General features: G+C 36.9%; 1 protein-coding gene across 7 annotated transcripts in view; it reads right to left on the bottom strand.

Moving 5' to 3' along the window:
- Window positions 1–25,809, bottom strand: part of ralba (v-ral simian leukemia viral oncogene homolog Ba (ras related)) — an 83,786-nt gene that overhangs the window by 47,966 nt on the left and 10,011 nt on the right. The window contains exons 2-5 of one of the 7 annotated variants that reach the window (XM_069934889.1): window positions 10,139–10,180; window positions 9,128–9,276; window positions 8,568–8,776; window positions 6,822–6,902 (exon numbers count right to left, since the gene is read on the bottom strand). The exons of 1 other annotated variant lie outside the window; for it this stretch is intronic. The gene's annotated coding sequence lies outside the window, so the exon portion shown is untranslated. Of the gene's footprint in view, window positions 1–6,821; window positions 6,903–7,041; window positions 7,107–8,567; window positions 8,777–9,127; window positions 9,277–10,138; window positions 10,181–25,809 lie in introns of those variants that run through there. 5 more of the 7 variants (XM_069934887.1, XM_069934888.1, XM_069934891.1 and 2 more) reach the window with 5 other exon arrangements.

Here is a 25,809-nt window from a genome sequence, read left to right as displayed (position 1 = left end):
ATCTATCTTCTATCTATCTATCTTCTATCTATCTATCTTCTATCTATCTATCTTCTATCTATCTATCTTCTATCTATCTATCTTCTATCTATCTATCTTCTATCTATCTATCTTCTATCTATCTATCTTCTATCTATCTATCTTCTATCTATCTATCTTCTATCTATCTATCTTCTATCTATCTTCTATCTTCTATCTATCTTCTATCTATCTATCTATCTTCTATCTATCTATCTATCTTCTATCTATCTATCTATCTTCTATCTATCTATCTATCTTCTATCTATCTATCTATCTTCTATCTATCTATCTATCTTCTATCTATCTATCTATCTTCTATCTATCTATCTATCTTCTATCTATCTATCTATCTTCTATCTATCTATCTTCTATCTATCTATCTTCTATCTATCTATGAAAAAAAATAAACAAAATCTATTTCCTTTGTTTGCCTTGTAAAGCCACACAAAGAGGCAGACTAAACCAGTGCCACTATTAAGAGAGAGGAGCAAAAGAGTCCTTTATGAGACAGTATCCACGGATCCCACAACCTTCTCCAATGTCACTGCTTCCAGCGTCTCTATTCTCCTGTCCAGTCCAGCATTAACTCAAACCTAGGGCATCCAAGTCACATCTTCTTTGCCCTTGGTTCCAAACACCCAAAGTGATTAGTAGTGATTAAGTCTGCACCAGAAGACTTTCAAGATCCCTCACAAATTCCAGTCCTGATAAATTGGTTCCTAGAAGCAGTTGACAAGCAGCTTGTGGCCTGATGCAAGGCCTTCGGTCATCAAGACCCATGCTGGAGGCTGGTCTGCTGCTGTGGCTTCCATCTATGTGGGTTCATAAAACATTACAGCATAGGCCCTTCCGCCATCAATTTTGTGATGACCTATATATTCCTACCAAAAAATAAACCCTTCTTACCTCGTAACCCTTTTCTTTAATCTATGTGCCTTTTTAAGAATCTCTCAAATGTTTTTTAATGTTTCAGCCAACACTACTATTCTAGGCACCAACAACTTTTAAAAAAACTTACCACTGATGCCTCCCTTAAACTTTTCACCCTTCACTTTGTAGAGATGTCCCCTGGTGTTCCCAGTCCAAGGAAAAAGGCACTGGGTACCTTATCTATACCTCTCAGAATTTTGTAGACCTCTCTCATCCTTCACTCCAAGAGAAAAGTCTGTTAGCCTTGCTTCACAAGACTAATTTTCCAATCCATGCAACATCCTGGTAAATCTTCTCTGCACCCTCCCCATACCTTCCTACAAGGAGATGACCAGAATTGAGACTCTCAAAAACCTCACCAGATGGGGTTGACCTCCCTCACTGATGCCATACAGCATTCCACTGTTTCCTGCAACTCTCGAAATCTGAGCTGCTGAACACAAGTGACACCATCTTGGATCTGGAGCATTCAGGACCCTCATTGCAAAAAAAAAACCACCAGCCCTGTTCCATAGGTGATTTAAATCTGTTAATGTAGTGCTGTTATTGATCAGCTACTTCACTCTCTTGCTGAAGAAACTTGCCCCATCATAGATTTTCCAAATGATAACCTCCTCTTACAAGTACCACAGAGTTCCTTTTGCTTCCCTTATTTCAAGAGAAACACTCCAGCCAGCCATTACTTTTGTAAGGACTATAAGGGTTTTCAACAAGCTGAACTCAGAACTCACAACCTGTTTTCCAAATGGGATTTTCAACAAGCCTGCCAGCTTGCCATGTTGCAGCCTCCCAAAAGCTACTGCTGAACTGAATTATCTCTCTCTCTCTCTCTGCTTGCAAAACCTCATGATCCCTCTTAGAATAGCAAACTGCAACCAGACAGATTGCTGGCACCAGAATCAGTTTACTCCACAACATCCATCCAATTAACACCTATTTGTGAAGTCACCATAGGCATTCTTCAGAGTTTCTGTAACATCACTGTGGACATGAAGTCTCCACTTATGCATTGCTCTTGCATTTTAAATGAGATGTCTTTTGTGAAGTGTTTCTCTGTTTGTGGTGACCTACAAACTAAACCCCTCCAATTTATCTATTTTAAAGACACATTTATATATAAAATATAATATACCTTGTAACAATATACAATTTCAGAATTAGTTAGCCAAAATGATCATAATAATTAATATTCGTGTTTCAATTGAGAACACAAAAAAAACTGCTTTAGTGAAAATGAAGTGCACAATGCTGTATAGAGAGCAAAGGAGACTGAAAGAGCAAAAAGGCAAGATAAAAATAGGAATGCTGGTGTCCACCACCAGTAATTTACTTGAATTTCACAACTCAAATTAGTAAAAGTAGGAAAAAGATGATGTTTAGAACTCTGATATTTTTAAGTTGCAATAATTTAGATCAGAGAAATAATATACAATTGAACTTTTTAAGCAGATGGCAAATTCCTAAGCAAAAATAATAATTAAATACTGTTCATAAAATGGAGTTTCAAAGAAAGAAAACTCCTCAAAATAAAAAATCTCAAATGGTTCCTTGTACTAATAATCCTCAATAGTTGCTACATCCATACGAGGTACTAGTAAACCTGATGGGGACAAATTGTGATAAGATCATGCTTTCATTCTTCTAAACTGAGGTAAATCAATTAAAATTCAAACAGTGAAGAAAATACAAAGAGGAATTTTAAATCTTTAAAAGTGTATCACAAGTTCCTGACCATCTGGTAGTTTTACACCTAGGTTTTAATGCTAGATCAAATATTCTCTCAAATAGCACACGAGAAGCAAATGGGAAATTTCACCAGTATTGACACAGTGGCGTATGAAAATTAATTAATTACTTCTTTCCAGGATCTCAGTGTGGAGTTAGTCTTGTGTAGCTGGAACAGAATGGCAGGCCAAGCATCAATGAAACAAAGAAGCATCAAGTCCCACATGTGAGTGAACAATTTAATTATGCTTTGGAGCTAAGCCTCCAAATGTGCTAAAGTGTTCTAAAGTTTAATGAGCAAGGTTGAATAACAACTTTAGTGTAAAGACAGCAGTAGGATGCCATAATCTTCTGGAGATGTACCTGCTCTCTTGCACATTTCAGAATCATAGAGTAAATGAGAGTTTATTGTCCTATTCGCAAATAGAATGTATAGATGCCCTAAAATTCTTATTTACTGCAGCCAAACAGAAAAGATTACAATACAATAACCAATTATAATGATACACTACATTATCACAATCTTTTTTACAGAAAAAGATTACATAAATGATACACAGATCAATATTCACAGTTCCAGTTAGTGCAAAAGTAACTTTTCACTTGTATAAACTGATCTTTTGGTAGTCCAGGATTAGTTGGATGTTGGACTTCGGACTTATGTACCATCTTCCTGAAGCTAACAGTGAGAAGAGATTGTGACCTGTGTAATGGGGTTCTGTATGATGCTGACTGCCTGCTTGAGGTAGTGTCTCATCTGTCTTCAATGGATAGGAGGTCTGTGCCCATGATGAACTTGGCTAGGTTTGTTGATTTCTGCAGCCTTCTGTGTTCCTTGGCAGTCAGGTTACCAAGTGAGATTGCAATGCAACTAGCCAGTATCCTTTCCACAATACTGTGAAAGTCGAAAATTCCAAATGGCAGAAATCCGGACCACCCAAGAATCGGAGCTCATCTGGCTGTGTTCTGGCTGTGTGTGTGTGTGTGTGTGTGTGTGTGTGTGTGTGTGTGTGTGTGTGTGTGTGTGTGTGTGTGTGTGTTTCACTCTACTTTATTGCTGCTTTGCAAAGCGTGTGAACTCTGTTAAAGCAAGAAGCACTGCCACATGCAGTTCATCTCACCACAAGGAGTCTGTCGCATGGCTCACAAGTTGCATATTTATCCAGACAAACTTCTAGCTTTCCAGGACATTTGAACAGGCTTTCACAATCCTTTTTCCATAGAAGTGCATGTTTTATGACTGGGTTGAGTCCCTTACCCAATGGTAAATAATCTTTTACTGTCTTTGCCAAATAAGGAGTTGTTCTTCACAATCAATGTTAGCCTTGTTGAATCAACATTCACAATGGAATGTTTTCTCCTTTTGTCAATATTTTAAGATTTACATTCTCACAAGAACAAAACATTTAGTACTACACAGGTTAATAAAGCCAGAATTCCCAAAATGATTGGCAGTCATTTTACAGTCTATAAAATAATTACACTTTAGTTCCCTATTGCCTTCCATATCCCCAGGACATATCAGAATGGATCATTTTAAATTAATTACTTTTGCTGCGGCACAAATTCAAAACTAAACGAGCAGTTGATGAGGAAGATTACACGTTTCTTTGTTTTCAGAAGATAGGCAACAATGCAAGACCACATTAGTTGCCCATTTCTAGTTCTTGTGGTGGGGATGATGGACAGTAAACTACTGCAGTTTTCCAAGAGATTATGGGGCTGAGGAGATCAAGATGCGCTGCTCTAATTCTGGCCTTGGACATTTCTAGTTTAATCATTGGCATCCAGCTTTGGCTCCTACAACTCCAATTCCTTCCTAAGCCCACCCACACCCTTAATCTTCCTCCAAATAACCTTTAGTAATCTAACCATCTGCTCTGCAACTCTTTAGATGGCTTGATGTCAACTTTTTAAATTTGATACCTGAAAAACATCTTAGAATACCATACCATATAACGATTACAGCATAGAAACAAGCCAACTTGGTCCATCTAGTCCGTACCAAACACTTTCTCTCACCTAACCCCACTGATCTACCCTCAACCCATAACCCGCCATTCATTTCCCATCCATGTACATATCCAACTTCTCCTAAAATGCTAATATTGAGCCTGCCTCCACCACTCCATCTGGAAGCTCGTTCCACACACCCACGATTCTGAGTAAAGACACCCCTCATGTTTTCTCTAAACTTTTGCCCCCTAGCTCTCAGCTCATATCCTCTCATTTGTATCTTCCCCTTTCTTAAAGGAAAAAAGCCTCTCCACATCAACTCCATCTATACCCCTAATAATTTTAAATATCTCAATCAAATCCCCTCTCAACCTTCTATGTTCCAAAGAATAAAGATCTAACTTATTTAACCTTTCCCTATAACTTAGGCTCTGTAACCCCAGCAACATTCTAGTAAATCTTCTCTGCACTCTCTTCAATTTGTTGATATCTTTCCTATACTTTGGTAATCAAAACTGTATACAATACTCCAAATTTTGCCTCACCAATACTTTTAACACAACATCCCAGCTCCAAAACTCAATGCTCTGATTTACAAAGGTCAACATATCATAAGCTTTCTTCACCACCCTATCCACATGTGACTTCACCTTCAGGGAACTAAGTACCATTACTCCTAGATCCCTCTATTCTATCGCACTCTTCATTCCCCTACTATTCACCATATATGTCCTATTTTGATTATCCCTACCAAAATACAACACTTCTGCATTAAACTCCACCTTCCACCTCACTCTTCTAACTGGTCCAAATCCCTCTGCAAGCATTGAAATTCTTCTTCACTATCCACAGCCCCACCTATCACCTGCAGACTACTAATCCAATTTACCACCCCATCATCCAGATCATTAATGTATATAAAAAACAGTAATGGATCCAATATTGAACCTAATTTGACGGACAGTTACCTTGTCTCTGGCATCTCCCATTCAACCATCATTGAATCCATTTTACTACTTCATTGTTAATACCAAATGATTGAACCTTCCTAACTAAACTTCCCTAAGGAACCTTATCAAAGGCCTTACTAAAGTCCATATATACAACATCCTCTGCCTTACCCCCATCAAATTTCCTAGTCACCTCCTCAAAAAAATTGCAAAATGACAAGGTGTTGATTAGTAAGAATTCAAAGGGCACATCCATATTCATTTTATTAATTGCTTTATTATGCTTGGAGGTTTTAAGCAAACTTCCAACACTATTGCTGGACATGCTTAGTAGATGTTACAAGAGTCAGATGCTGCTCAAAGAAGATGGCAAATTAAGATCAAACATCTAAGCTGCATTGCTTTGAGTTTGAGTCAAAAGTTGCCAGGTTCAATCCCAGCACTGATCTGTCAGGAATTCTGAATATCACAAACCTGTCTTCTCCTTAAAGTTCAGTTATTTTCTATCAATCTAAGTAGGATATGTTCACTTTCCATTAGTTTAAATCAGCACCATCATTTATCAGCGCATTGGTCATCAGAAAAACAAAACCGACGATCACGCTTTCTCATTCCAACAAAGGATCTCAGACTCTTCCCATCGATACTCTGTGTCCTGCTGTGCACTTCCACGATTTCTCATCTGTTTTTTTTTTAAAATCAGTCTATGATCTATTGGTTCCTCTCAATACTTGAAAACTTTAAAAAAAACCATCACCCCTTAATCACAGAATGCTTGGAGAACAAAATTACAAATGATCTATTCTTTTTATTAACAATGTGCCTGCATATTTACCACGACTATTTAAAGTTTGCTCCATATTCAGCAATGCAATTGCTGGTAGTGGCTTGATTTATACAACTTCAGAATAATTTCTTGATTGATATCTTCCCACACCCCCCACCTCCCCACTCCAGACATTGATAGGGTTTGTTCGAATTGGCTTAAAAATTTACCACTGGAGATAAGATAATTGAGGGCCAAACAGACATGATGCAGGGACAGCCAAAACAGGGCCCCTGAGAACCAAAATAAATTAATGGCAATACATAATCACAAATGTGCGCCAAGTACAATTTTGACACTGCATTTGCCCAAATGGAGATCAATTGGAACAGCTGTTTGTGGTTAACATGCATTTATTTGTAAGATCAGAAACATTTTTTATTAATTATTGGCTCAGCCCAGATTCAACTTACTTTGCTGTTGTCACAATTCCATTATTTTGGATGTGCACAAATTTAAAATGATCAATGCATGGATCCAATTTTTACATTCTCCTGAAATAGAGGGCACAAGAGATGGAAAAGTCACATTTTAGAATCAAATTGCACAAGCACAGAATAAACAAACACATTTTATGAATAGTATTGCACTTTGGCATTGTGGTAACTGTGTGCTAATATTTCTTTAACACACCTGTGTTCTCTTCCAACACAGCAAAGTCAACCATCTTTCCTGCTCATAGGTTTATGATGCTACTGCTAAGAGATAATAAGCACTTGCATGTTATTATATTCCATTTAGAAATAAAGTGTTCCATTGAGTTACTGAATAATCTCTGTTGTAATGTTAAATGTATGAGTTTTGGGTAGAACTGATTATTTTTCTGTAGATTTGTCCTTTATCACAAAACTTTCCAAATTAAACTATCTATAGTCATTCAAAGTAATATCATGCAATAAACAAATACTGAAATATTCAGGTGGCACAGGAATTCTGCAGTGTTGTCACAGAGATCACACGGTAGAAAGCCCAACCAAGCACACATACAGGTGGGGATCATTTACATCTGAGGAGCAGGGCTTGCTTTGGACCACCACCTGGAACTTTATATCATGTTATGTTTTTAATAAATTAGTTACCAGGTCAAATCCTGGGGGGGGGGGGGAGGGGGGAAGAGCGGATGACTTCAATGCAAGGAATGGGTTAACCAATAGCAAAATCTCAATCATAATTGCTACTTGCCAAATTCTTCCAGGTCACTTGGACAAATTCAATAGGACTCCAGGACCCATTGTCTACACTTCGAAAAAGTATGTTTTTTTTTAAATCTACCAGAGCAGTTGTATTTTAGTATTTGAAAAAAAAAATGGAGTTCTGACAGAAGTATCAGACTCCAGTTGGTGCTAATTTCCAGAGTTGGAATTATCAGCAAGTGCCAAATTCTACAAAAGTGACACCCTTATTTAAAATGTCAGAAACCCCCAAAAAATTTAGTTAAAATCACCAATCTGAAAAAAAAAAATCACAAATTCATGCTGTGAAATTCAGTGGTAAAATTCATTGGTTTCCTCCCACATTCCAAAGATAGAGGCTAGTAGGTTAACTGGTCACATGAGTGTAACTGGGCAGCACTGGCTAGTGAGCCAGAAGGATGTGCTACTGTGCCGAATTTCTAAATTAAATCAAAGCATGAAATGCATCACAAATATAAACTTGACTTGCACTGGTCATATTTCCCTGATGCTTGAATCAGAATAGTAGCAGAGATGAATAATTAATCTGCATTGTAGAATCGAGAAAAAAAAATACAATTACACTGCAAAATTAAAAACATAGAACTAATAAACTAGCATCCTCAGGATATGCTACACTGGCAGATTTTCTGGACAACGGAATATAATTTGTATTCACACACCAAAGCATTCAATTTATCACAATGTTATAGAGTGGCTTAATAAATGTTCTGGCGAGCTTAAAAGAGAAAATGGGGACCTGGCAGGAAATGGGGCTCTAGTGAACCAAATGCCAAACCAAATGATTGCCAAATAGCATGGCAAAAGATTACATACCATCTTCATAAATATTCCAATGTACAAGTATAACCAGACAAAAATAAACCATTTTAAAGGGAAAGAAAGGAAAACTACAATCAGAAATTTATGCTGACCATTCTACCCATAGTGTCTCTATCAACCAGAAGCAGCTGAGGTTGCACTCACTTCGGTTGGTCACAGTCTAAAGCCTTGATGACTATGGCTCCAAATAGTCATCCAAATAGGACTTAAAGTTGAGGGTTTCTGCCTACAGTCTTTTTAAATGTCTCCATTAAAAATCTCCTTCAGTCTTCTTTGCTCCAAAAACATAATGGAACCAATCTTTCCTCAAGCATAATTCTCCAAGATAGATCCCTGGGCCAGTCTTTCCTCATCTACAGAGACACACAAAATTTTTGGAGGAACTCAGTGGGTCAGACAGAAGCCATGGAAGGTAAAAGATAGATGTTTCAAGCCAAAACCATATTTTACTAAAATGGCACCTTACACAGCAAATACAAATATAAAGAGAAGCTCCCCCTTTAAAACTACACAAAAAACCCTTAAAAAAAGATATATATAATTAAAACCCAAAATGACAACAAATGTAGTAAGTCCCCAAATAACTGGGTGTGGAGAATACTACTGGTGGCAGATGACTTCAGAAGTATCAGAGTCATCCACCCCCCCCACCCCCCCAGCTGAACTTCTTGAAAAAGTAATCATCCTGTTCAAGTTCATCCTACTGTGTCCAGTCCAGACAAAGATTGTTCCAGATCTTCGACATCAAGCAGACTTTGCATCAGTTCGCCCTTCTTCCCGTCCCCATTCCCATTCCTCTTATCAAATGTTCTCCTCTTAAGTGATTGTGGCCGATCAGATTGAACACCCACATCTGGCAAGGAATTAACAAAGATTAATTCATCATGATCACTCTCAAAGAATTGAGATTAATAATTCCCATAGAAAACTTTCAACGCAGCAGGATATCAAAAAAGTTAACATAACCTTTTCTCCACAATACTTCCTTGGCTGAATTAAATTTCTTATGCCTCTTAATTATCTTTTGACTCAAATCTGCATAAAAGAATACTCTATTACCCTGAACCATTAGTGGAGTCTGACTTTGACGGGCTTTCGGAACACCCATCCGCAAAATCATCTCCATATTCTGATACCTCAAACATCAAATTAGGACAGCCCAAGGTGGCTGTCCTGGGTAAGGTTTCTTCCTTAATGCCCTATGCGCCTATGCACTCTATCAAATTCCAAACCAATTAAACGAAAGCATGTATTGGCATTTATTAAAAAAATGAAGGTTGACAGGTTGCTTTTTTGCAGGAAATGCATTTGACTGAGAGAGAACATATGAAGTTGAAAAGGGATTGAGTTGGACATATATTGCTTCTTTTAAAACTAAAGCTAGAGGAGTGGCAATTTTGATACATAAAAAGATACCGTTTGAATTGGAATTTTTCTCTATGACAGCAGGCAGAGTATTGATGGTGAATTGTAAAATTTTTGCTGAGGCATGGACACTTAAATGTTTATACACCTAATGTAGACGACAAACAGTTTGTATTGAAGGGGACATGGCCTGGGTAGTGGGAGTCCTTGAGGATAGAGACTGCTCTATTAACCTATCCTTTTTCTTGTAGATGTCCTCAATGGTGTAAAGACTGGTGCCCCTGATTTGCAGGCTGAGTTAATAATGCTCTAGAGTTTTTTTCCTGTCTTGAGCGTTGGCACCTCCATACCAGGCAGTGATGTAACCAGTCAGAATGCTCTCCACGGTATACCTTTTTTAAAAAAAAACTTTATTTAAAACTTTTAAAAACATAAAACCATTCCAAAAAAAATTATACAATAAAAATAATCAACAAACACCCCTTCCTTTTCCCCACCCCTCAGCCAGCCCCTGCAAGGGGAGCAACAAAAAAAAAAACCCATAAAATATATAAAATATTTTAAGATATTTCTAAACCCATATATATTCCAAGTAAGGAAACCACATTTTAACAAAAAAAGAATAATTATCATGTAAATTATGTTATTTTTTTCCATATAAATGCAAGATCTCAATTCATTAAGCCAATGAGCTATATTAATCTCTACATTATCTTTCCAAGTAATTGCTACACATTTCCATGCCACTGATAATGCTAAACAAACAAAAGCTATCTGAAACTTATCCAACCCCAAACCCGTCAAAGAAACCATATAAGCCAACAAATAAACCCTTTGGAAGTAAACATGGAATTGACTGAAATAAATACTGAATATGGGGAAAATATTCATTCTAATACAATTTACTCGACCTATTAATGTTAATGGAAGATCCTTCCATTTAATTAAATCCATTTTGATCTTTTTCAATAAAGGTACATAATATAATTTATATAAAGACTGATAATTCACATTCACAATTACTCCTAAAATATTTAATTTTATCAGACTATCTTAATTTTATAATATGTTTACTCACTTCATAATTCCCCTCCAAAAGTAGCAGTAGTTCATTCTTGTCCCAATTCACCTTGTACCCAGATAACTCCCCAAATTGAACTAAACATTCTTGTAAATATTTCAAAGATTGTTCTGGATATGTCAAATAAATCAATACATCATCTCAGCAAATAGATTAATCTTATAGTCATCACTTGCAACTCTTATCCCTTTAATATTATCATTCTGTTGAATGACCAACACAAACAAGGCTGGTAACAATGGACAACCTTGACGTGTTGATCTCGTTAATTTAAATGGCAAAGAAGTTTGGCCATTCGTCACCACCCTAGCAATCAGATTTTTATACAATGCTTTAACCCAACCAGTAAAAAGAGGGCCGATCAAATGCTTTTTTCCGCATTAAATGCAACTACCGTTGGTTGGGATGCTGTCTCGATGCATTGATCAATGTTATCAGTCTAAGAATATTATCAGATGCACATCTAGTCTTAATAAAGCCAGCTTGATCTGTATGCACTAACTGAGGTAAATATTTAGCAAATCTATTTGCCAATACCTTAGCTATTATTTTATAGTTCACATTTATTAAATAAACTGGTTGATATAATGCTACATTATATGGGTCTCTGTCTTTCTTTGGAATCACAGTAATTATCGCACTTAAACAAGATTTTGGAAAAGACTGATCTTTCCATTTGGCATCTCCTGTATAACTTCTTTAATCTCAAAATCTGTAAACGGAGCTTCCAATTCTTTTGCTTCTTCCTCTCTCAAAACCAGTAAATAGAACTTAGATAAAAAGGATTCAATAGAACCATCATCCTGATTTCCCTCAAAAGTATATAATTTCTGGTAAAATGAATAAAATTGGTCATTGATTTTCTGAGGTTTATAAGTAACTATTGAATTATTTTTAACAACATTAATAGATCTCGATACCTGTTTCATTTTTAATTGCCAAGCTAATACCTTATGAGCCCTCTCACCTAATTCATAATAATGTTGTTTAGATCTTTGAATTAAACACTCATACTGATAAGTTTGTAAAGTTTTACAATGCAAGTACAACTTAGCTAATGCTGCTTTCTTATCTTCTGTAACCTTCTTCTGAAATTCCTTTTCCAACTCAGTAATTTGCTTCTCCAAAGCTAAACTTTCTGCCAAAAACTACTTTTTCACTTTCGTAGAAAAACTATTAATTTGACCACATAAGTATGCTTTTAAAGCATCCCACATAACAAAATTACTACTCACTGAATTAGCGTTTTCAACCAAAATAAAGCAATCCGTTCCTTAACAAAAATAATAAACTCTGGTTTCTTCAATAACATTACATTAAATCTCCACCGATAAGTTGAATGCATCACCTCCGAACCAACACAAGATATAAACAACATAGAATGATCAGATATAATCCTACTCTTATATTCAGCCTGCACAACTCTAGCCTGTAAATGTGCCAAAATCAAAAACAAATCTATTCTAGAAAAGTAATCATGCCTGGATGAATAAAAAGAAAAGACCTTTACTGTCGGATTTATTCTCCTCCAAATTTCAACTAAATTCAAATCTTTCATCAAAGATCCCATTTATACCGCCATCTTTGATTTCCTTATACTTTTCGGAGATTTATCCAATAATGGATCCAAAACACAATAAAATTCCCCTCCAATCAAATATTTTTATTAGCCTGATTTAATGTTAGAAAAGTCTCAGATATAAATCGATCATTGTCCACATTAGGCGCATAAACATTCAATGACTACGATTCTACAAAAATTTTACAATTCACCATCAAAACCCTACCAGCAATCTCCGTAAATGATTTCAACTCAAATGATATTTTCTCCATAAATCTTCGTCCATGAAGCCAAGCCAAAGAAGAAGAGGATAAAAGAAAGGTTGTGGATATTTTCTACATGGACAAGCCCTTTGACAAAGTCCCGCAAGGAAGATTAGCCAGGAAGGCTCAGACGCTCGCTATTCATGATGAGGTAGTAAACTGGGATCGACACTGGCTTTAATGGGAGAAGCCAGAGAGTGGTAGTCGATGACTGCTTGTCAGACTGGAAGCCATTGACTAGTGGTGTGCCTCAGGGATCAGTGCTGGGACCATTGTTGCTTATCATCTTCATCAATGATCTGGATGATAATGTAGCAAATTGAATCAGCGAGTTTGCAGATGACTCAAAGATTAGAGGTGTTGTGATTGAAGGATAGATGGTGTGGCCTATCCTTCGCAACACCTGATGCAGTTAGTACCTAAGCACATGGTGTCACTTAATTCCCTCATACTTTGGTTTAATACACAGCACCTGATGCAGCCACGCAGTGGTCATCAGGAAAATGGCCACGTATGCTGACTTGTACATGGAAACCCATTTCAGGCCCTTTCCATCTCGGATCTCCATATGGACTGGAATACTTCTCTGGAGACTGCTAGGGTAGAGGTGCAGGGGATCCTCCTCCCTTATAACTATTTGGGGACTCAAACAATCCTTCAAAGTACAGCAACACTTTTCCTGTGAATCTATGGGTTAATTGATGCAACTAGTGTTCCCGACATGGTCTCCTCTACATCAAGGAAACTGGATATAGACTGGAATATCATTTTGTGAATATCTTCGTCCTCTCTCCTACAACATCAAGAACCTCCCAGTGCCTAGCCCCATTAATTCCATATACCTTTGCCACACAGGCATGTCTGTCAAAGGCCTCATGTACTGCCAAGTTGAGGCCAACTGAAATTTGGAAGAACACCACCTTGTCTATTCTCTTGGAAGTCTCCAACCAGATGATATCAATATCAAGTTATCCAATTTTCATCTGTCTCTTTCCTTCATCTGGCACCCCATCTTCATCCCTTTCTTCTATTAAAAAGCTACCCTTCTTTGCCATCTCCTATCACTTCTCAACTTCTACCTTCCCATCTGTGTTCACACATTTACTCTTACCTGTAACTTGTGTTCCTTCCCCTTCCTTCCTCCTCTCTGCCAACCCCTCCCACACTCCCACCTTATTCAGGCTTTTATCGGTTTTTCCACAATCCCAAAGGGAATGTCGATTGCTTTTTACTTCCTTTGGATGCTGTATGACCCATTAAGTTTCTCTAGCACTTATGTATGGCGTTAAATCTTGGGTGTTATCCTGAAACAATTTATAGTTTTTGTTGCTGTCCATTCCTTCCTGCATTTGGATTTATCTTAAAGAAAAAAATCAATCTAATTATTTTCTGACTTTGAGAGTCTTCAATGTCAGGTTAGTCAAGAGGAACTGTAGGTCCCATTACTACTTTTCATATTTATATACAAAGACATCAGTTCAATGTCTGTAAACTTGCAACATTAAAGTTCAAATTATGACAACTTTTAGACTACTTCTACAAAATTTCCTGAAATAATTTCTTAACCAATATTTAAAATGTTTTTCATAAACGATAATGACCCAAGAAATCATCCATCCACACAAGAACTTTAGTATTCTTAATATTCTGCAAAAAAAAAAAAAAATGTCAATTTCAAAGGCCAATGAATAGCAATTTTAAGCATGCACAAAAAAAGCACATGCTGGAAATTAGGAATCTGTACTTTTTCCAACATAACCCCTTCTATATGCTGCATTGATGTGGTCACCACTATACTCGGGAGGCACCACCCAAAATAAATGACCATCATATTCAGTCCACCAAAGCTCCATTTGCCTGCAGTGGAAAAAAATCTGCAGACACTGTCATTGTAATAAATACACAAGATTGTTGGAGAAACTTAGCTTGTACCGCAGCGTCCATAGGAGGCAAGGATATAAAACCAATGTTTCATGCCTGAGCCACCCCTTTAAGGTCTTACCTTGCTGAAGGGCTCAGGCCCAAAACTTTGCTTATACATATATGCCTCCTATGGATGCTGCGGGACCGGCTGAGTTTCTCCAGTAATTTTGTCCATTTGCCTGCAACTTCAACTCTCCATCCTTCGCCATTTGAAATGTGCCCTCAGCCTGAAACATCATTCCAATTAAAATCTGTGTAAACTCCATACGGTATCTCAACTTTTGAAAAGAGATACAGCCTTGAATAATCCATTTTAAACTTTAGATAATGCTATAGTTATCAATAGAAAATGCTGGAATCATTCAGCAAGTCAGTCAACATTTCTGAGACAAGAAATGAAGAGAAAGTTCAAGGTTAAAGATGCTTCACTGACTCTTTTTATAGATGCTGCTTGACCTGCTCACAGTAATTTCAAATACTTTTAATTTCAGATTGCCAGTTTCCACTATTTGATCTTCACAATTCTGTTATTCCCCAATTACATTTCCAGAGCAACTTTTTCCCCTTTACTATTCAATTAATGTGGTTTTCTATCTTGCTTAACCTATATAGTCCCAACCCTTCCCCCCTTTTTAGTTCTCTGCTCTTGTTCCTGATCTAAAAATATATATTTGAACTTTTTGCAATAAAAGGTCTATAACCAATTTTCTCTTTGCTGCACATTTCTAAAAGTTAAATCTCATATTACTTGCTGCACAGTATGCATCCATTCTCACAACTAGATGTGTAAAGAACACCCATAGACAAAATTCAATATGCATTCTTGAACTCTGCACAATTTTGTATCCCATTAACCCAAACTTTTAATCAACAACTAATTAAAACCATGACTGAAAATAAAAACTGCAGATGTTGCAAATCTGAACAGAAAATACTAGAAACTGAGCAGATTGGGAAACATCCATTGAGAAAAGCAGGAGTTTATTCAAGACTTTAGCAGAATTCTGATGAAAAGGTCATCAACTCAAAATGTAAACAGTTTCTCTCTCGATAGGGACTGCATGACCAGCTCTTTTCAATATTTCCTACTTTTGTTAGGAGCACCAATGTTCGTTTGCTGGGTTGAACTTTAATAGTTGGACCAATCACTTATCTGATGAAATTGAAAAGGAGGCAAGTAGAATGTTAAGAATACAAGTTATTTATTACCATCTCATGTTCTGGCATTGTTGGCCAAGTCATCATTTACTGCCATCACTGTAGTTTTGCGGTAGTGGCAACAACCTTATTTCTTGTACTACAGGCTGTCTGTGCACTTAAGTCAGAATGGCATGGAGTGGGTGTCAGCATTATGCTTAAAGTGGTTTTGAATGTCCCTTTGCGTATTAAGGTAGACAAACCTCCTGGGTTTTACAGAAAATTGCAGGTGCCTTGGCGAGATTTTTGAGTCATCAATAAGTGCAGGTGAAGTGCCAGAAGACTAGAGGGTGGAAAACAGTGCCTCTATTCAAGAAGAGCTGCAGGGGAAAAGCCCAGGAACTACACTTCAATGAGCATATCATCTGTAGCTGGTAAGTTACGGGAGAATATTCCAATGGAGAAGACATGCGACCATGGTTGACAAGAGCTTTCAGCAAGATCTTTGATCAAATTCCACATGAGATCCAAGGTAAGAGAAAAAATTGGCATCATCGAAGAAAGCAGAGGGTGATTGTAGAAGGTTGCTTTTCAGACTGGAGACTTGTGACTAGTAGTGTGCTGGGCCCATTGCTATTTGTCATCTACTTCAATGATTTAGAAGAAAATGTACATGGCATGATTAGCAAGTCCATGCATGACTCAAAAGTGCCCACTATCATATGTAGATAGTGAAGATGATTGCCAGAAGTTATAGCAGGATTTTAATTGGGTGAGCAGGTAGGCAGAGAAATTGTTAATGGAATTTAATATAGAGAATTTATAGTGTTGCATTTTGGGAAGTTGAACATGAGTGGACCTACACAATGAATGGTAGAGATTTAGAGCAGAGGAATCTTGGAGTACAGGTACATAGTACCTTGAAAGTGGTGTCACACAGGTACATAAGGGTGGTCAAAAAGGCTTTTGGCACATTGGCCTTCAATAGTCAGTGTATTGAATATCAAAGTTGGGAGGTCATGTTGCAGTTGTACAAGACTTTGGTTAAGCACCATGGAGTCACCGTGTTACAGGAAATATATTGTCAAGCTGGAGAGGGTGCAGAAAAGATTTAAGAGCACGATGTCTGGACTTAAGGCCTGAGCTAAAGGAAGAGATTGACCATCTTATGGGTTTATGCCTTGGAACACAGGTGATGAAGGATGATCTGAGAGGTGTACAAAATTGTGGGAAGAATTGATTAGGAGAGCACAGTCTTTTGCCCAGAATAGGGGATTTTGTAACCAGAGGATATCGTTTAAATGTGAAGGGGAGAAATTTAACTTTGTTTATGAACAGAGGGTAGTGAGTGCATAGAACAGGCTGAAGGAAGAAGTGGTTGAGGCAGGTACTATTGCAAGGTTTCAGAAAATGTTGGACAGATAAATGAATGAGTTTAGAGGGATATAGGTCAAACACAGGAAGTTGGAAATTAAGTTAGTCGTGGGCAATTTGGGCCAAAGAATCCGCATTTCAACACTGAACGACTGAGTGGCATTTCCATGTGCTTGCTGACCTGATCCTTCATGAGGTTAGTTGAGGGGTTGGATTTGAGAGTCACATAGTACATGCTCTTCAGTCCATCATCTACACTCATCCCATTTTATTCTCCACACATTCCCATCAGCTTCTTCCACCTTCCCAAGTTTTACCACTGACTTCAGTTGACTGACAATTTATAGAAACCATTTAATCTAATAAGTTGCATGCCTTTGGGATGACAGATGAAATCTAAGGAATCAAATGGCAATATGTACAAGCACCACACAAACAAAACATTTCATCACATTAGAGGTCCTTCATTCATGGTGTGCCAACCTATGTAACCTACTCCACAACAATCTAACTTTTCCCTACCTCACACATAACTTGTTTTTTGTTTTTTTTTTTACATCCATGTTCCTAACTAAGAATCTTTTGAATGTTCCTACTGTACCATCCACCACCAGCGCCCGGAAATACATTCCAGCCACCCACCACAAAAAATACTTCTGACATCTCCCCTTAACTTTCCTCCACTCACCTTAAACAGAAGTCCTCTGTGTTTGTAAAAGTTGCAGATTGTCCACCATATCTATTTCCCACATAACCTTATATACCTCTTAAGTCACCTTTTATCATTTCATCTTTCCAAAGAAAAAAGCTATATTTCTATCAACCTTGCTTCGCAAGACATGTTCTCCAATATACACAGACATCAGGATTGAACCTGTGTTGCTGGAGTTACAAGGTAGCAGCTCTACCAGCTGCAACATGATGTCCCAAGTAAATGCTGCTGATTGGAGTGGTCCAAGCAAGTAACTGTAGTACATGTTGTTGATGGCACACACTGCAATCTCTGTGCATCAGTAGAGTGAAAAGAATGTAGCATGTTCTGACACAAGGCTGCATTGACTGATACTCTTTCCCCACATGCCACCTGCCCTACTGAACTTCCCTGCATTTTTAGCTTGGTTACCAATCAAGCTGTTTGCTGTGCCATAAATGGCATAGAGCTTCATCCATCACCTCATGCCTTACACAGTGAAAAGCTTTCAGAAGTCAGGTGTCACTCACTACAGGGTACTCAGTCTTTGGTAAATTCTTGTAACCACACTGTAACTACTTCAGTTCAGCTCCCTACCAATGGTGTTGCTATGAGCCCAGAGGACTCCAAAACCTCGAAGCAATAGAAATGCTCCAAGTCAACGGTTACTTAAACAAAAGTTGCTTTTAATTTTCTTTAAACATAAAAACAGGATCAAACTTTAACTTATTACTATTAACTTAATTCTAACCACATGTGAATGTAATGTGCACATGTTCAGGAAAGTTATTTGCTTTAATAGTCCAATCATTCACTTCCAACTTCTCCAAGTTCACTGATATCAGGAAATTCTTATACTGTGCACAGAATTGAACATTTATGAATTTTATCCAGACTCTGGTGCTTAAAGGTTCTTGTTGGTTTCCAAGAGATACTTGTTGCTTGTTGGACACACACAAACTGATTTTCTCTGATCAGCCACTTCAATGTCTTGCTGAAGAAACTTGCCCCATCATGGGTTTTCCAAATGATAACATCCTCTTCCAGGTCACCACCAAGTTCTCCTTTTTTTCTCTTATTTCAGGAAAACAACTCTAGCCATTTCCTCTTGTAAGGACTACAAGGGTTTTCAACACGCTGAACTCAGAATTGACAACCCATCTTCAAAATGGGTTTTTTTATACAAGCCTGCCAGCTTTCCCTGCCTCAAAAGCTATGGCAGAACTGACTTCTCTCTCTCTCCCTCTCTCTCTCTCTCTCTCTGAGAAGAATCCTGTTTTCTTTCCTCTCTCTGCTTGTAAAAACCAGAACCCCTCCCAAGGTTCCAAATTCAATATTTGAAAGATCTTTATCAGCACAAGCCCAGACTTTATAATCCATTTGCACCTACTTCTGAAGTTCCTTCCAAAGCAGTTCCATTGCCTTTTGCAAAGCCACTGGTGCCTGAATGCCTAGCTTCAGGAAAGCATTTGCATTTTAAATGAGATGTGAAGTGTAAGTATCTGTTTGTGAAGTGACCTACACTAAACCACTCCCCACCCCCCCCCCAAATCTCTCTCTTTTAAAAACATATTCCGTAACAGCGACCTCAAGTATATTAATGTTGGGAAACAACATTCAATAGCATTGTCATCTCTAAGAGCAGGTGGTGAACATTTGAAGGGCTAAGACCTAAAAGGTCATGAACCAAGTTGAATTAACTCAAATAAGTACATTTCATCTGGTACTGGCATGGAGCACTGAAGACGCTAATTTTGAACCCCTACTGATAGAACAGTACAGGAACTGGCCCTTTCGTTAATGTTTGCACCAAACAGTGCCAAAGTTAAACCAAATCTCTGCTGCTTGCACATGCTACACATCCCTCCATATTCACAAATCTATCCATTTTATCACTCTTTTTCCTTAATATCCCTCTGATTTCCACTCTCAGCACACAATTATAAACTTTGTAGTACAGTTGTAATTTTTTTTTAAATGAGCCAAGTATTTTCTGCACTCTGTTCGACACTCTAGCTTTGTCCTAGTATTATGCATTCCAGCATGGCCGTCTTGCTCTTGTATTTTGTGATGATCAATTTGTATGCATTTCAAAAATGGAAAAAAAAATATTTTCTATCCCCAAGTTTTTGTTCAGAAAATTATACTTGTTTTAGTTTGAAATTTTTCCCAGTAATATTTCCTGCCATCATAGTGACCAACTCCCCTGATGAAATGCTGACAACCTATATTCCAGATGTTAGTGGAAAAATATATTGCTCACAGGATGTTGTTTAAATAATCTGAACGGTAACATCCATAAATTTCTAAACATTACAAGAAAAAAGATTCACAATTAGCAGAAAGTGTTTAGAACATTGCTAAGTTACCTACTTTAACTGCTTTCCTTAAAGGAAGCTAAAAAAAAAACTGTTTACTTGAAGCAAATTGTTTTCTCTCATCTCAAACAAAATTTTAGACGTAAGCCAAGATATTTTTCTGGTTATAGCTACTGAAAACTTTATTTTGGTGTAATGTATTTATTTTATTGTTGCCATTAATCATAATTATGTTAAAGCTAGTTTAAGGTTATCCATGAGAATCTTGGTCTGATAATGGTCTGGATATTGAGTATTTGTCATATCATTAATGAAGTGTTAAGCAAACATTTGGTGCATTCTGGAAAAATCTTTGTCAGATATTACCAGATATCTACTCTATATCAGATGCCTGAATTACAGTGGTTTTTCCAAGATTACAATATCTACAATTTGATTTTCATAGAACTGGCATTGGTAGCTAGCTTGGAGTGAAACAAAAGTCTGCAGACATTGTAATTGTAGTAACACAGGAATGCTGGAGGATCTCAGCCAATCTCACAGTGTACATTGAAGGTAGATACAAATTTCTGATGTTTTGGGCCTGAGGAATAAGAACAGGAAAGCACCAGAGTAAGACTGACTGAGGGAGGAATCCACACCACAAAAGGTGTTAATTGGATATGATAAAAGGAGAGGTGAGAATTGATTATGGCTCTGTGAAAGGAGCGAAGGAAAAGGGAAGAGACAGATTGGGGAAAGGTGTCAGGGGAGAAGTATTTAAACGGAAGTTAGAAGTGATGTTAGTGCCATTCAGTTTGAGGGTGCCCAATCAGAAAATAAGGTGTAGTTCCTCGAATTTGCTGGTGATCTCAGTTTGGCAGTGCATGAGACCATGGACAGACATGTCAGCAAGGGAATAGGTCAGGAAATTAAAATGGGTGGTCCCTGGGAGATCCATGCCATTGCGGCCATGTCCCACTATCATTTCTCAGGTTCTTTCTCTTCTACTCTTCCACCTGTATCCATGTCGTGGTCTCCTCTACAACAAAGAGACTGGGTGCAGAAATGAAGATCCCTTTGTTATGCACATTGACTATCTGCCACAAAAACATGCATCTCCCAGTAGTCACCCATTTCAATTTCCCATACCATTCTCTTGCTGACATGAATGACCATGGTCTCATGCACTGTCAGACTGATACCACCTGCAAATTGGATGAAGAATCTTCCATCTGGGTACCCTCCAATCGGATGGTATTAACAGATTTCTCCAGTTTCTGTAACCGCCCCCCCCCCAAACCCTCTTCTTCCCCATCAGCTATCTCCCAGCTTTGTCCCTCTGTCTCCTTCTACAGAGCCAAAAATCAATTCTCACTGCTCCTCTTATTCTATCCAATTTACACCTTTTGTTGGTCTGGACTCCTCCCCTGGCTAATCTTCATTTTTTTTTAATTTTATTTTTTTTTATTTTTCACACTATGAACCATACTAAGCAAAATACACACAAACATTTCCCTCTTGAATATACAGTGTCCTTTTCCCCCCTCCTTGCCCTCCCTCCTTCACCCCTCCCTCCCCACCCACTCAACGTTCAACCTATATGATACAATAAACCCATTAAACAGTGTCATCACACAATGAAAATAAACAAGAAATTTGTGTCTTCTACTTTTACATACTGGGTCAGTTTATTTTGTCTTCTTCTTCTGTTATTTTAGGCGGTGGAGGTCCATGGTAGGACTTCTCTGTTGTGTTCCATGTACAGTTCCCAAATTTGTTAGAATACTATGATGTCATTTCTTAAATTATATGTTTTTTTTTCCAATGGAATATATTTATTCATTTCTATGTACCATTGCTGCATTCTCAGGCTATCTTCTAATATCCAGGTTAACATAATACATTTTTTTTTGCTACAGCTAAGGCTATCATAATAAATCTTTTTTGTGCTTCATCCAGTTTGAGGCCCAATTCTTTATTTCTTATATTACTCAGAAGAAAGATCTCTGGATTTTTTGGTATGTTGCTTTTTGTGATTTTATTTAATACCTGGTTTAGATCTTCCCAAAACTTTTCCACTTTCTCACATGCCCAAATTGCATGGACTGTTGTTCCTGTTTCCTTCTTACAACAAAAACATCAATCTGATACTGTTGGGTCCCATTTATTTAACTTTTGGGGCGCGGTGTATAGCCTGTGTAACCAATTATATTGTATCATGTGGAATCTCGTGTTTATTGTATTTTTCATAGTTCCGGAGCATAGCTTTTCCCATGTTTCATTCTTTATCTATATGTTTAGATCTTGTTCCCATTTTTGTTTGGGTTTACAGCTTGTTTCCTCGTTCTCTTTCTCTTGCAGTTTGATGTACTTGTTTGTTATAAATCTTTTAATTATCATTGTGTGTGTAATCACATATTCAAAATTGCTTCCTTTTGGTAACCTCAGTCTGCTTCCTAATTTGTCCTTCAAGTAGGTTTTCAGTTGGTGGTATGCAAACATTGTACCGTGAGTTATACCATATTTGTCCTTCATTTGTTCAAAAGATAATAATTTATTTCCCGAAAAACAATTTTCTATTCTTTTGATCCCTTTTCTCTCCCATTCTTTAAAGGAAAGAATATCTTAGAGAATTCATTGAGCAACAAATTAAAATGTACTTTGAAATAAATACAGAATCAGTGAAAGCTAAATTTATACTATGGGATGCAGTGAAAGCGTTCATCAGAGGGCAGATAATGAGTTATGTAACTAAGATGAAGAAGGACTACAATCGGGAAATAGAACAGCTGGAAAGAGAAATAGCAAGTACAGAAAAAGAATTAGCAATAAGGGAAGATACAACAAAAAGAAGAGAATTGGCGGACAAAAAAATAAAATATGAAACACTACAATCATACAAGGTGGAGAAGAACATGAAGACAAAACAGAAGTATTATGAGCTAGGAAAAAAAAATGCATAAAATACTAGCTTGGCAGCTTAAGACAGAACAAACTAAAAGAACGGTATTGGCATCGAGGAAAAAAGACAAACAAATTCCATATAAACCAACAGAGATCAATGAAAACCAGGGAATTCTACGAGCAACTATATTGAACTGAGAACAAAGGGAAAGAAGACAAAATAGATGAGTTTCTAGCTAAAATTGAACTACCAAAATTGCAACAAGAGGAGCAAAATAAATTAATAAAATCATTTGAAATAGAGGAAATGCAGGATATATTAAAAAAACTACCGAACAATAAAACACCGGGAGAGGATGGACTCCCAATAGAATTCTATAAAACATTTAAAGACTTATTAATTCCTCCTCTCCTGGAAGTAATGAACCAGAATAAAAAAAACACAAAATATACCAGATTCATGCAAAACAGCAATAATTACAGTAATACCAAAGACAGGGAAAGATCCACTAACACCAGCATCGTATAGACCAATATCTCTACTTAACACAGATTATAAGATAATAGCTAAACCATTAGCAAACAGATTGGCCGACTGTGTACCAAAAATAATAAAACTAGATCAAACTGGACTTATTAAGAAAAGACGAACAATGGACAATATCTGTAAGTTCATTAACTTAATCAAGGAAACAAGACGCCAACAGTGGCAGTTGCCTTAGACGCAGAGAAAGCCTTTGACAGAGTAGAATGAAATTATTTATTCAAAGTACTACAGAGGTTCAACCTACCAGAGAAATATATTAATTGGATTAAAGCATTATATAAGGGACCATTGGCAAAGGTGACAGTAAATGGATATATATCAAGCCAATTTAAATTAAGCAGATCAACTAGGCAGGGATGTCCACTATCTCCCTCACTGTTTGCGTTAGCTATAAGAACCACTGGCAGAACTGATAAGAACAGAAAATAAAATAAGAGGGATAAAAATAAAAGAGAAGGAATACAAAATCAGTCTATTTGCAGATGACATCATAGTATACTTAACAGAACCAGAAATATCAATAAAAGAATTACATAAGAAATTGAAGGAAAATGGAGAAGTATCGGGGTACAAGATCAACGCAAATAAAAGTGAAGCAATGCCAATGAATAATGCGGATTTCAAAGTTTAAGAAAGAATCACCATTTAGATGGCAAACACAACCAATTTGATACCTAGGTATACAACTAGATAATTATCTAGGCCATCTATACAAACTAAATTATCAGCCATTAATGAAGAAATTACAAGACGACTTAGAACATTGGAAAGACTTACCACTAACACTGATAGGAAGGGTAAATTGCATTAAAATGAATATCTTTCCAAGGATACAATACCTATTTCAATTGTTACCAATTCACCTAACAGAGAAATTCTTCAATGAGCTAAAGAAAATAATAAGGAAATTCTTATGGAAAGGGGGGAAACCGAGGATAGCGCTAGATAAATTAACAGAATGGTACAAACAAGGTGGCTTACAGCTACCAAACTTTAAGAATTATTATAGAGCAGCACAATTAAGATACCCATCAGATTTTTATCAAACAAGGGAAAAACCAGATTGGACCAGATTAGAGCTGGATAAAATAGGGGAGAAGGTACCTGAACATATACTATATAAATGGGATGAAAAGCTGGTGCAACATAGGAATTCACCAGCACTGCACCATCTGCTCGACATTTGGAAGAAGATTCACGTAGAAAGGAATAAAACAAATAATCAACTACCAAAATTAATATTGACGCAAAATCAACTAATCCCTTTCACAATAGCTAATCTTCATTTTGACGCCTTCCTGTTCTTTACTTATTCCTTGACAGGCCCAGAACCAAAATGTCAATAATATATCTTTACCTTCTATGGACTTTGCTAGACCAGCTGTGTTCCTCCAGTATTCCAGATAGTTTAGGGAGGGAGAGAACGAGGAATAACAGCAAATCATCTGTGCAGATAATTCAGAGTGCTCCAGCTTTGGCAAAGCTGAATTCTTCAGAGAAGATTCTAATTTCTATCAAAGCCTATAGAATTGTAGGTGTAATGAAACAATAAAGTGCTATAAAACTTGCAAACATCAATGCACCATTAACCCCAAATTAATCTCACTCGTATTTATAAAACAAATGCTTCTTCAGCAACTCTGCACTACAAAGGCATTATTACAAACACACTTCATAAACAATGTAGCCCAAGAAACAGTAAATGAATGAGCAACATTAATAGTTAAAACTACCAAACAAAAAATGGGACACATTTTTATTTTGTTGCTGGGTGGATAATAGTGGGATGAGTGTTGAATCATAATATTATTTAAAAATGTAAAAGTCAGCTTTTCACCAAAATAGTGTACTAAATCCTAAACATGTCACGGGTAATTGTAAATTATAGTGAAACCCCTGATGTGCAAAATTCAAGCAAATGGCTACCTCAAACAAATAAAAAATATTGTGGAAAATAAATAATTTCTGATATATTTTTATTCAGCAATTTTTGGGTTTTTTTTAATATATATTTTTAAGTAATATTCCTTTTGTTTGATTATTAATTATTTTTTTCTTTTTAAATTCTTTATCTATATTTTTTCTTAAGGGACAGATCAACACAGGAGTCAGTTAGAGTTGATAAAGCAACCTGTGAGAACGAGATTGGAAGAGACTTGGATCTGGGATAATGGATGATAAAAATATTTTTTTGTTGTTTTATTGTTCATGGGAATAAACAGTCCAATTAAAAAGAAAAG

The sequence above is a fragment of the Narcine bancroftii genome, chromosome 4 (assembly GCF_036971445.1).
Source record: "Narcine bancroftii isolate sNarBan1 chromosome 4, sNarBan1.hap1, whole genome shotgun sequence".
Classification (NCBI taxonomy): Eukaryota; Metazoa; Chordata; class Chondrichthyes; order Torpediniformes; family Narcinidae; genus Narcine; species Narcine bancroftii.
This window is presented reverse-complemented; position numbering and strand designations above follow the sequence as displayed.